Genomic DNA, 13,228 nt, shown 5'->3' with positions numbered 1-13,228 from the left:
GCCTCCCTACGATACCCCTTGCTTTAATACAGATTCTACAATACTCTTTTCCTATACAGAGTCTCACATAGAGTATATAAATACTACATAAATACCTAACATACATAGGGCCCAGTAGAGTTTCAGCTTAACTCTGGAATGTTAGAGCTGAAGGAAACCTTAGGGAGCCAAACTCCTTTTACTGATATAGAAATTAAGACCCAGAATGGTGAGGTGGCTCATTCGAGGTTAAATTGTTAAGTGATTAATTCAGAATTGGATCTCAGTTCTTCTGGCTTTCAGTCCAGGTCTCTTTTCAGCATACTATGCACACTCTGGATAAAGTTTTCTGCATATTTATGTTAAGGAGTACCCCACAGGGAGAAAAGACCAGGAAAAACCTGTGAGCCATAAGTAAAACACTCCTTATTTCTTTGTCCAGGAACTGGGGAGAAGGTTGGTCCTTGATGCATTCAGACAGAGCACTTTCCTTCCTTCTCTTCCCTTCCCATCACTTTTCTTTCCAACCGAAAAAGAAAACTTTAGTTATTATTATAGTGGGAATTCCTTTCATATATCAATTGGACTAAAATGACCACTGGCCTTCCTCACTATTCTCAAATTCTGTGATTTTTTCTTTTCTTTTCTAAGTTGCTTTTTGTATTCATCCTTTAAAACCTCTAGTATTACATGGTATAAGCTGCTTGTCTAAACTTATTTTTGGCCAAAATGTGTTCTAGTTTCCCCAGCAATTCTCATTTAACTTTCCTGAAGTAGTTTGTCTGACCGATGGAACCCTGTGTTCGAGAGTTAGAATGTTCTTCATTCCCATTCACTTACTCTGTTCCACTGATCTACTTTTCTCTTTTTTATACCCTACCAAATAGTGCTGATGATTAGTACTTTATAATACAGTTTGAGGTCTAGAAGTACTTTTTCTGCCTTTTTTCATCATTTTCTTTGAGACTGGGGATGCAAGGAAAATATTTATATAGAGAGTTTTGGAAGAATTTGATTAATAGGTGACACTTTAGTTGGGGGGTGATAGTAGTGGTAATTAGCACTTATAACAGAAGCAGAGGAAATTGGTATAAGAGATTCATGATATCTTTACAGGTATAAAATGTGTTCATGATCCTGAGAACCCTCTGCATAAATCTTGAACTCCAAAATCAAGCAGGGTATAGTAGGAGGCCTACTGAGTTTTGAGTCAGGGGACCTGTTTTTGAAATCTTGGCTCTGTTACTGTGTGACCTTGGTCGAGTTACTTAATGATTAAGACTTATGTAGCATGTTATTAAGATATATATACAAAACACTTTAAATATATTATTTCATTGATCTGCACAACAACTTTGCAAGGCTGTTGCTATTATTGTTTTCATTTTGCGGATGAGGGAATTGAGGCACAAAGCAGTTAAGTGACTCTCCTAGGGACACATAGTCAGTGCACAATTTGAAAGCAGGTCTTCCTGACTCCAAGTCACATGTCATATCTACTGTACCGCCTACCTTAAAATTTCGGCCTCAGTTTCTTGATTAATCAAATGTGTTTAACTAAATGGGTTTAACTAAATGACCTGAAAAGACCCTTCATTTCTGATTCATTGTCCTCAATGGAAAACTGTTTCTAATATGGACCAGTGACCCAAAACCCTTGTGTATATTCCAGTTGTGGACTTTTAGGGGGGCAACAGATTTGTTGAACAGCTAGCAACGCTGAGGGAGTAAGGATGCATCTTCGTCATCATCATCATCATCATCATGCTAGTAGTAACCTTGATAACCAATGTATCAGTGCTATATGGTTTGTGAAGCTTTACGTTCATTATCTTATTAGATTAGAGGAAGAGGGAGTAAATCAAAAAAAATGAAAATAGGAATAATACTTATAAACTATATAAAAAGAGTATGGAGGGGTGAAAAAAAAAGAAAACGGTATTGGTTAGTGTGGGAGTTGTAATAACACCAGGCAGGGTTGAAAAGTTCTGCCTTTTCCCAAAGCTTTAAGCTTAGAGAAATATAGCCTGAGTAAAAATATCTTCAAACTTACCTTCCAACTTCTCACATCTCTTTTTAAGAGTGAGTAGGTTGGCAGCAGTAATGTACAAAGGCCATGTAAAGCTTTTGTGGTTTTCTAGCCAGGGGCTTATGCCTTAGCATTTTAGATCCTTTAACAATCTTATATCAATGAACTTGCCATACCCGGAACTGAGTCTTCCACCTACAACTCTTATAGTCTCTCAGTCTGATTACTGAAATAACAGAAGACAAAAGTCAACCAAGTGTACTGCCTTGTCAAAACTTACAGCTGTTTGTCTTTCTAATTCATATCTTTCGTGCACAGTGACATCAAAGTACATTGACCCTGGATGACTTTACAATTCAATCACTGAAGCACCAGATGATTTTTTTCCTTAGCTTTCAATCCAAAACATTTTTTGCTTCCTCAAGGAAAAGGTTAAATATGATCAAATTTAAATTATAGAAAGTAATCAGTCTTTACTGAATAGAAGCAACTGGTACACCGCATTTGTCAGAAAAGAGCATAATGAAAATCTATTATATATACAGATTCTCTGAAGTCTTCATTCTTGTAAGAATCTTCACCTTCAAACACTCACCACTGGCTAAGAAGTTCTGTCATCTCTTATAGTGAATAAGATTTCTTTAGCTTGTTTGAGGACTGCCCAGATTCATTAGGAACACATCATTCTGGAGCCTCTCCATTTGTAAGGCTTTTATTTATGGAACAGACATACTCTAAGCATCTGAGATGGCCTTGCTTGTGTGTTTTTCAAAACACATTTCATATTCTTGCTTTATAGTTATGGTTTGTCTTTTGTATTACACGGCATTGTCATCAAATCTGCAAACTGGTCTTCCTGCTGGAACCTACTGTGATGTCATTTCTGGAGATAAAAGTAGTAACCATTGTACAGGAATTGAAATCAATGTTGGCAGTGATGGTCTTGCTTACTTTAGTATTAGCAACACTGCTGAAGACCCATTTATTGCTATCCATGTGGATGCTAAATTATAATAAATTACTGAATGAATGGCATTTCTAGAAACAATAAACAAAGTCAAATCCCATAATGATCAGTTCCCTTTTCTTAGATGTGCAATTGTACTAAAAATCAAGAAATTTTCTGCTGTGTAATATCAAAAAATACTGTCAAAATAAACCTACCTTCTTGACATTTAGAGCATATGTTAGGTAATACTTAGAATGTAATTCTACTAGAATGTAAATCTATTAGATCCAATTAAAAGTGACATGGAGAGAACAGCAAAAATGTTTTTGTGTTTATTATGAATCCTATGTTATTCTTCCATTTTTATTCCTCATTAATGGAAAACATAGAACTTTATTTTCTTTATTTTATTTCATTAACCACTTTAATGAGGGCAAAATCTATCAGAATTGTTTTCATTTTCATCTGCAAAGGTATATTACTACAATTAGCAGGCAGAATGGTTCTGCTTTTAATGAAACAGTATATATGGTTATGAATGTCATCTTAAGTGGAATTATAGTGGTCACTTGATCTAGTTTGCTCCAATTTCCTAATCTTTAAATGAGCTGTAGAATGAGACAACAAACCAAAATTTATGGAATGCAAGTGATACTTAGGGGGACAATTATATCTCTAATTGCTTACCTCAATAAAGTAGAGAAAAAGCAGATTAATGAATTGGCTTTGGAACTAAAAAAAAGACTACAAAAAGAACAAATTAAAAATCTTTGATTAAACGCCAAATTGGAAATCTTGAAAAATCAAAGGAGAGATTATTAAACTTGAAGTTCGGAAAACAATTGAACTAATCAATAAAACTAGAAACTGTCTTTATGGGAAAATCCAATAAAATAGAAAAATCATTGGTTAATTTGATAAAAAAAAAAAGGAAAGCAAAGCAAATTACTACCATCAAAAATGTACCACCAGTAAAGAGGAAATTAAGAAAATTGTTAGGAGTTTTTATGGCCAATTATATGCCAATAAATATGACAATCTAATAGAAGTGGATGAATATCTACAAAATTAAATTAACCAGATTAACAGAAAGAAATAAAATACTTAAACAACCTAATATTAGAACAAGAAATTGAACAAGCCATCAATGAACTTCCTAAGAAAAATTCCCAGGACCAGATGGATTCATAAGTGAATTCTATCAAATATTTAAAGAATAATTAATCACAATAGTATATAAACTATTTAGAAAAATAGGTGGAGTCCTACCAAATCTCTTCTATGACACAAATAAGGTGCTGATACCCAAACCAGGAAGAGCCAAAGCAGAGATAGAAAATTAAATTCCAATTTCCCTAATGAATACTGAGGTAAAAATTTTAAATAAAACACTAGAAAAAAAAATACAGCAACATATGAGAAGGATCATACACTATGACCAAGTAGGATTTATATCAGGAATGCAGGACTGGTTCAATATAGCATAATTGACCATATCAATAATAAAACCAACAGAAATCATAAGATTATCTCAATAGACGCAAAAAATCCTTTGACAAAATACTGGAGCCATTTCTATTAAACACTCTAGAGATTATAGAAATAAATGGAGCTTACCTTAAAATGATAAATAATATTTATCTAAAACTTTCAGTAAGCTTTGTCTTTAATAGGGATAAACTAGAAGCCTTCCCAAAACAATCAGGGGTGAAAGAGGTTCGCTATTATCACCTCTATTATTTAATATTTTACTAGAAATGTTACCTTTAGCAATAAGAGAAGAAAAAGAAACTGATGGATTTAGAATAGGCAATGGGGAAACAAAACTACCACTCTTTGCAGATGATATATTATACTTAGAAAATCCTAGAGAATCAACTAAAAACTACTTGAAATTATTAACAACTTTAGCAAAGTTGCAGGATACAAGAGAAGCCCTCATAAATCATCACATTTTCCATATATTACCAACAAATTCCAGCAGCAAAAGATAGAGAAATTCCATTTAAAATAACTACAGACAATATAAAATACTTGAGGGTCTACCTGCCAAAACAAACTCAATAACTATACGAACACAACTATAAAACACTTTTCACAAAAATAAAGTCAGACCTAAACTACTGGAAAAATATTAATTGCTCATGGGTAGGTTGAGAAAATATGATAAAAATGGCAATTCTGCCTAAATTAATCTAAAGTACCACACCAATCAAACTATCTATTATTTTTATAGACAGAAAACACAATAACAAAATTTATCTGGAATGACCAAAGCCAAAGGATATCAAGGTAATCACTGAAAAAAATTCAGAAGAAGGTGGTCTAGCTGTACCAGATCTCAAACTGTATTATAAAATGGTAATTATGAAACAAGCTGGGAGTGGCTAAGAAATAGGGTGGCGCTAATGCATTGTTGGTGGAGTTGTGAACTGTTCAATCATTCTGGAGAGCAATTTGGAAGTATTCCTAAAGGGCTATAAAAGAATGTATACCTTCTGATCCAGCAATATCACTACTAAGTCTGTATCCTAAGATCATAAAAAAGAGAAAAAATGACGCACACATAAAAAAGGTTTGTAGCAGCTCTTTGGGGTGGCAAAGATTTGGAAATTGAAGGGATGCTCTTCAATTGGGGAATGGCTTTTCAAGTTGTGATGTATGAATTCAATGGAATGCTATTGTGCTATAAGAAATGATGTGCAGGTGGATTTCAGAAAAACATGGAAAGACTTGGATGAACTGATGCTGAGTGAAGTGAGCAGAACTAGGAGAACATTTCACATAGTAACAGCAATATTGTGTGATGATCAACTATGATAGACTTTGCTCTTTTTAGCAATGCAATGATCAAAGACAATTCCAAAAGATTCATGATAGAAAATGTTAACCACATCCAGAGAAAGAACTATGCAGTATGAATGCAGATCTAATCATACTATTTTCACTTTTTTTCTTTCTTATGGTTTTTCCTTTCTGTTCTGATTCTTTTTTTCACAACATGACTAATATAGAAACATATTTAATATAATTGTATGTGCATAACCTATATCAGACTGCTTGCTTTCTTGGGGATGGGGGTGGGGAGGAAGAGATGGAAAATATTGGAAGTAATATCTTACAAAAATGAATGTTGAAAATCATTTTACATGTAATGGAACAAAATAAAATACCATGAAGAAAAAGAAAAAAGAAGTAGAGTAGACATGAGGTTTTTAGAAGGAACCTAGTTGCAAGGAAGGCCAGCTAGGGTGCACAGTGAATAGAATGCCATGCCTGGAGTCAGGAAGACTTATCTTGGTGAGTTCAAGTCTGGCCTCAGACACTTACTAGCTGTGTGACCCTGACAAGTCACTTTGCCCTGTTTGCTTCAGCTGCCTGATCTGTAAAATGAGCTGGAGAAGGAAATGTCAAACCACTCTGGTTTTTTGCCAAGAAAAACCCAAATGGGGTCACGAAGAGTCGCACATCACTGAAACCACTGAACAAGAACAAGAAGTTCCAAAGAAAAGGATTCAACCAAACTCAACAAGAGTGGTTAAATGACAGCATAGAACGCTATGATCATTTAGAGCTGAAAGAGATCTTAGAGGTCATCTACTCTGAAAGCAGCTCATGTGATTCTAAATGTAATTCTTTCTCCATTATGCCACACTGCATCTCAAAGTACTCTTTCTAATCCCTTTCATTTCTGTGGGTCCCCATTAATAACCCTTGGAAGCAAACCCATTGATAAATCCAGATCAGATCTCCTAAATCAGTGGTTTCCAAATTTTTGATCATGTTCTGTTAGTAATTTTTTTTCTGAGAACACAACCCATTGACTACTTATTTAATAAATTATATTTACCTGTATATAGCTATGCACATATATATGACTATATGAACAATTATGTATAACAGGGCTGTCCAATCTTAGGTTTTATTGAAACAATAGATAATATATTTTGATTTGCGATTTTAGTGAGACCTCTGGGGTAGCTTGGCTTTGTTTACTAAAGGATTTACATAAATTTCTGTGCTTGTAGGCAGCTGGATAAATCACACTGCAAGCTGCATTTTGGACAGCCCTGATGCATACTGTAAAACTTATGCAGAAATAGAAATTGCAAAAAGATGAGAAAAAATGAATTAATATTTGATCTAAAGAGTTTATCAGAAGGACTTCCAGTGTCAGACAATTAGAAAGCCACCTCAGAATTGATCTAGGAGCAGGGAAGCAGCTTACTAATACAGCAGGAAAGGTCTGTCTTGCTGGAGTTGGAGAGGAGCTAGATCCAAGAGCAGCAGCCAGCCTCACAGCAGGGGGCCTGCAGGAGACCTCTGAGCCTGGGGCAGTCCACCAGGGAGGCCTGCCAACTGTGCCCTGGCTGGGATCTTTTCTTGCTTTTGGGCACAGCTTCAATCCTCTTTCAGTTCTTGTGTGCTAGAACGCTGCATGCCTCTGGCCAGATCTATTCTTTAATGTCCTCAGATGCCTCTATCACCCTATGCTGACCTGGGCTGGAAAAAATAACTGATTTTTTTCTTGGATTTCTCTATTCATATTTAATCTGGTGTGCATTTTAGACTTTTATGGAAGAGGTGTGTATGGGAGAATTCTGCTGTTAAGACAGTTGAAGATTGAGGAAAAGTCATTCTATTTGTTAATTAAGAGATCACTGATGGCTTCAGAAAAAATGTCTCAACCAAATGATGAAGTCAGAAGCTGGATTATATAGGCTTTTGGAAGGAAGTGAGAGAAGACGTGGAGACCCTGAATGTAGAAAGCTTTTTTAAGGCATTCCAAGGGCAAGAGAAATATAGGATGATAGCTCCTAGCTATGGGCATGGCAGGCTCTTGATAGAGGTTTTCGAGGATGAGGAAGACCTTGGCATGTAAGAGGAGTTAGTAGATAGGAGATTGATCAGAGAGAAGGTGGGGATGTATAGCATGAAGGCAGAATTCATGATTTTAAAGAAAATCATATATATACCTGAATGGTTCAGAACCACAGGATATAAGGAATTCTCTAGGTAGAAGGCAGAGGAATTAAAACATTTATTCAAGCTCCAAAGTAGAAGACCCACAGACCAGTGTCCCCAATTCAATATCCTGGCCAAAAGCTTCCAGGCCCAATAAGTCTGTCTCACAAGAGTAACCAGGAGGTTACAGAAAAACTTTATGGCATTAAACCAAATCATATTCATGCTTCCCCCCTCCAATAAGAAGATTACCCTCTGGCCTCCACCCCTTGCTCAGCACTCTCCAGTCCACACATGGGTCAGCCCTCCTCTGAGCAGCACCTGCCGCTGCAGCTCCTTCTGCTTCGGCTGCTGCCACCCATGCTACTTTTCCTGCCTTCACCACGTCTCTATCTCCAAGCTGTGTTCTCTCTTTTTATACAGTTTCAGAGGTCATCAAATGTCATCTGAGCAACCAGAACTTAAGCTCCTATGATTGGCTCTGGTCTTAGCACCTCCTCTTAGGACCCTGGGGGCTTCACACCCACATCTGCTTAGCACCTAGTAATCCAGGGTTTAGGGCAAATTTAGGAGCAAAGATCTAATCAGACCTCCCTTAGTTGGCCCCACCTTAAGCCTATTCAAATGGGCGGGGAAAGATCTTCTCCTTTACTGATTGCCTTAAGGGGATTGATAGTGGGGGAAGTTTGCTGGAGAAGATAAGAGGTGATGGGATAGAGGGAACATTTAGAGGGTTTGATCTTGACAAGCAGAAAGACCAGCTCATCATCAGAGATCACGGTATAGGAAATTATAGGGGGATGATATCAGTAATGTTAGATGAAGAGGAAGAGGGCAGAAGAAGGAGTGCTGGCGAGCTGCCTCAGTTATTTTCATTGAAGTATGAGGCAAGCTCTTCAGCTAATAATGGAGGAGGAGAGGGTGCTTAGTGTGACATGGGAAGCAGAAGCAAAAGGAAAATGTGAAACAGGTGCTATGGTGAGTGAGACAGAATTAGAACTTCCTTAATGTAGACAGCCCAGTTAAGATTAACTAGCATGCATTTTTAATAGACCCATTCAACCTAGTTTCATAATTTTATCTAGTTCCATTCAGTAGTACATGAGTGGGAGAGGAGGATCCTATGAAATTGTTCTTGTTTATGATTACTGCTACAATAAATAGGCTATACCTATCTGCCCAAAGTCAGGTATTCTAAGTTGTGGATAGTTTTCACAGCTTTTCTTCCACTTCTGATTCTAAGGAATCTCTAAAAGAGACATACTTGGTTATTTTGTTTTTGTATGGGTATGGGTAACAAGCAAGTTAAACTAAAGATCTTAACACAAAATGGCATATTTTACCTCATAGATATCACTTGGTAAGGTTAGACTTTTGACTGGAATATGCCTCTGAAAGTATGTAGCTATTCAAGAGAAACAGGACTGGTGGGGTGTTACAGAGTAAAGATGTATATAAGAAAAAGAAAATACAAGAGAAAATATAGGAGACAGAGGGAAGACACATGGGGGATTGATGGATACAGAAAGAAGCCGTCTTGTCATCAGAGTATCCTGAAGAGCTCTTGGTATGGAAATAAATGGCAAGTTCAGGATACAGATTATGAGGCTAACAGTGGCTGGTGACAGCAGTGATAGGGAACGTTAATTGTCCAGACATCTGTTACAGTTCTTGTTGTAATAAAGGCAGATCAGCTAATCACTTCTTTATTTGACTTAACAATTTCATATTTCTTTTTTTAATTTAATATATTTAATATATTTAGTTTTCAGCATTGATTTTTACAAGAGAATGAATTACGAATTTTCTCCCCATTTCTACCCTCCCCCCCACTCCAAGATGGCATATATTCTGGTTGCCCCATTCCCCAGTCAGCCCTCCCTTCTGTCACCCCACTCCCCTCCCATCCCCTTTTCCCTTACTTTCTTGTAGGGCAAGATAAATTTCTACACCCCATTGCCTGTGTATCTTATTTCCTAGTTGCATGCAAATACTTTTTTTTGTTGTTGTTATTTTTGAACATCTGTTTTCAAAACTTCGAGTTCCAAATTCTCTCCTCTCTTCCCAGTTCTCCTTGATAATTTCTTGAAAGATGATATCTAGGCTCTTTTTTTGATCATGGCTTTCAGGGAGTCCAATAATTTTTAAATTATCTCTCCTGGACCTATTTTCCAGGTCAGTGGTTTTTTTCCAATGAGATATTTCACATTGTCTTCTACTTTTTCATTCCTTTGGTTCTGTTTTCTAATATCTTGATTTCTCATCAAGTCACTAGCTTCCACTTGCTCCAATCTAATTTTTAAGGTAGTATTTTCTTCAGTGGTCCGTTGGACCTCCTTTTCCATTTGGCTAATTCTGCCTTTCAAGGCATTCTTCTCCTCATTGGCCTTTTGGAGCTCTTTTGCCATTTGAGTTAGTCTATTTTTTAAGATGTTGTTTTCTTCAGTATTTTTTTCAGTATTTTTTTGGGTCTCCTTTAGCAAGTCATTGACTTGTTTTCATGGTTTTCTTGCATCATTCTCGTTTCTCTTCCCAATTTTTCCTTTACTTCTATAACTTGCTTTTCCAAATCCTTTTTGAGCTCTTCCATGGCCAGAGACCAGTTCATGTTTTTCTTGGAGGCTTTTGATGTAGGCTCTTTGACTTTGTCGACTTCTTCTGTCTGTATGTTTTGGTCTTCTTTGTCACCAAAGAAAGATTCCAAAGTTTGAGACTGAATCTGAGTGCTTTTTCGCTGCCTGGTCATGTTCCCAGCCAACTTACTTGACCCTTGAGTTTTTCAGCGGGGTATGACTGCTTGTAGAGTAAAGAGTACTTTGTTCCAAGCTTGAGGGGATGCACTATCATTTTCAGAGCTATTACAGCCAGCTCTGTCACACCAGCACTCCTCCTTCCCCAAGAACCCCCAACCCAGACTGGACTCAGATCTTCAGCAGGCTCTGCACTCCTACTCTGATCCACCACTTAATTCCTCCCACCAGGTGGGCCTGGGGCCAGAAGCAACTGCAGCTGTAGTTCTGTAGCTGCACTGCCTCTGCTGCCCCCGGTGTGGTGGCTGAACCATGAACTCGTTTCACTCTGTCCCTGCAACTTTTTGCACTAACCTTCTCTGTTGTCTTTGGTGTTTGTGGGTTGAGAAGTCTGGCATATGCTACAGCTCACTGATTCAGGGTGCCAGGGCCTGCTCTTCCTGGCTCCCGGTCTAGTCGGTCCATGCGGCCCACGCTGGGCTCCACTCCCCTCCTGCTCCCAGGTCTGTGTGCGATAGACCTCACCCAGTGGTCATCCAGGCTGTCCTGGGCTGCAGTGCTGCTTCCCTCTGCTATTTTGTGGGTTCTGCAGTTCTAGAATTTGTTCAGAGCCATTTTTTATAGGTTTTTGGAGGGACTTGGCGGGGAGCTCATGCAATTCCCTGCTTTCCAGCTGCCATCTTGGCTCCGCCCCCAACAATTTCATCTTTCAAATGGTACAGGTGACAAAAAGAGATATTTTATGCTGGGTCTGCTTTTCACCAACAGGAAGGACCTAGTTGCTTAGGCTGAATTGATGAAAACTTTGGGAAAAATCAACCATTCCATCTTAGAATTTGTAATGGAGGAGAGGAAAATTGGGCTGAGTGTGATATGTAGCCTTGAATTGACAGAAGAGATTTCAAAGGGCTCAGAGAAAGGAGAGGAATCTTGCCTATACATATAGACACATACATATATGTGTATATGCATATATGTGTGTATGTGTATATCTATATTTTTGTAATACACATGTGAGATATGTGTATATACGTATATGTCTGTATATATGTGTACATAATATACATATATATGTGTAGATGTGTATATATTCGTGTATATGTGTATATGTGTGTGTATGTGATACATCCATGGGCCTTGAGTAGATTTTTAAATCGGCTTACTAACCATTTACTAAGAATTCCTCTCTGTGTATGTGTGTGTGTGTTTGTGTATAATTTCTTTTTACAATTTGCCATTCACTTTCATCAGCCAAGACATTTGAAGGGACACAGGAAAATTTAAGAATAGGGGTTGAGGATGGGAAGATGATCTTTTTCTGTACTTAAAATTCTCTCTCCTTCCATGAGCTATCTCCTTACGCCCTTTCAGAATCTTTCTTTACTTTCAAGGTTTAGGTTATTACATGGCCAGTGAAGCTTTCACTATTTTCTCCAGGATCCAGGAGCAGCAGCCGTAGCTTAAAATACTTTCCTGGTCCCTATCTTGTCACATGCCTCCTCTGTGTCCTAGGGACATGAAACTTGTCATCAAGCCAGCAACTCTATTCCCCCGCACGCTGTCTCAGGATTTCCATGTTCCACTGGGTCCTGGGCTCTTTCTTGGCACTATTTACCCAGAAATCTCTGGTAAGTTACAAATAGAGGTTGATACTTCTTTGCACCTTTTCAATGGCTTTGTCTTTCAAAGATCTCTTAAATAAACAGGGGCCATACTGCCCTTCATATGCTGAAACCCTTCCCCACCCCCCTAACTTGGAGTTAATCAGTGGTCTCTTTCTCTCTGTCTCTGTCTATCTCTCTGACTCTCTCTCTCTCTCTCTCTCTCTCTCTCTCTCTCTCTCGCTCTCTCGCTCTCGCTCTCTCTCCCCCTCCCTTTTCCCTCTCTCCCCCTCTCCCTCTCCCTTTCCTCTCTCTCTTCTTCCTCTCTTTTTCTCTCTCTTTCTCTGTCTCTGTTTCTCTGTGTCTTCTTTCTATCTCTCTCCTCTCTCTGTCTCTGTCTGTCTCTGCCTCTCCAAACAACCTCATATTTATTTGGTTTGTACATTCATTCTGAAAGCTTTGCCTGCCAGCCATCTGACTCTGCTGAACTCAGTTTATTATTTTAGATTACCAGTCCTTTAAGGGATGGAGGAAGGGAAGGGATTCTTTTGGGTGGGTGGAGAGAGCAGGAGGGAAATGTTCATTTTTTTGGCCCTTGGCAGTCCCTATTAAAGAGCCAAGGAAGACACCCTGGGTGATCAGCAATTGAAGGCTGTTGTCTCATGAATTAGCAGGTGAGATTGCAGATGGGATGGATCCCTTGCTTTGAAGAAGGTGAAGTAGGGCAAGTAGTTTCAGTCGTTTAAATGCCCAGTGTGTACGGACTCTTTTCTCTTGAAATAAGTTGCTTCTGTGTATATAATTTGATACAGTTCAGTGTTTTAAAATAGGTTTCAGGCTTGTTGACAGCTAAGTATTCATGCTGAAGTCCAGGAGCACAAACAGAACTGCCTGCTCCTGTTTCTCAGGTCATGCCTGTGGTACCTCTGACCTTGCTGTCAGAATTCCGTGCAGG

At 38.1% G+C, this 13,228-nt stretch overlaps 1 protein-coding gene across 1 annotated transcript in view; it reads left to right on the top strand.

Moving 5' to 3' along the window:
* The first annotated feature begins 12,882 nt into the window (after positions 1-12,882).
* LOC118856448 (alpha-amylase 1-like) overlaps positions 12,883-13,228 on the top strand; it is a 31,836-nt gene continuing 31,490 nt past the window's right edge. The window contains 1 exon segment of the mRNA XM_036766733.1: positions 12,883-12,947. The gene's annotated coding sequence lies outside the window, so the exon portion shown is untranslated.

Source organism: Trichosurus vulpecula, chromosome 7 (genome assembly GCF_011100635.1).
Source record: "Trichosurus vulpecula isolate mTriVul1 chromosome 7, mTriVul1.pri, whole genome shotgun sequence".
NCBI lineage: Eukaryota > Metazoa > Chordata > Mammalia > Diprotodontia > Phalangeridae > Trichosurus > Trichosurus vulpecula.
The sequence above is the reverse complement of the archived record's forward strand: the minus strand, read 5'-3'. Positions and strand labels throughout refer to the sequence as shown.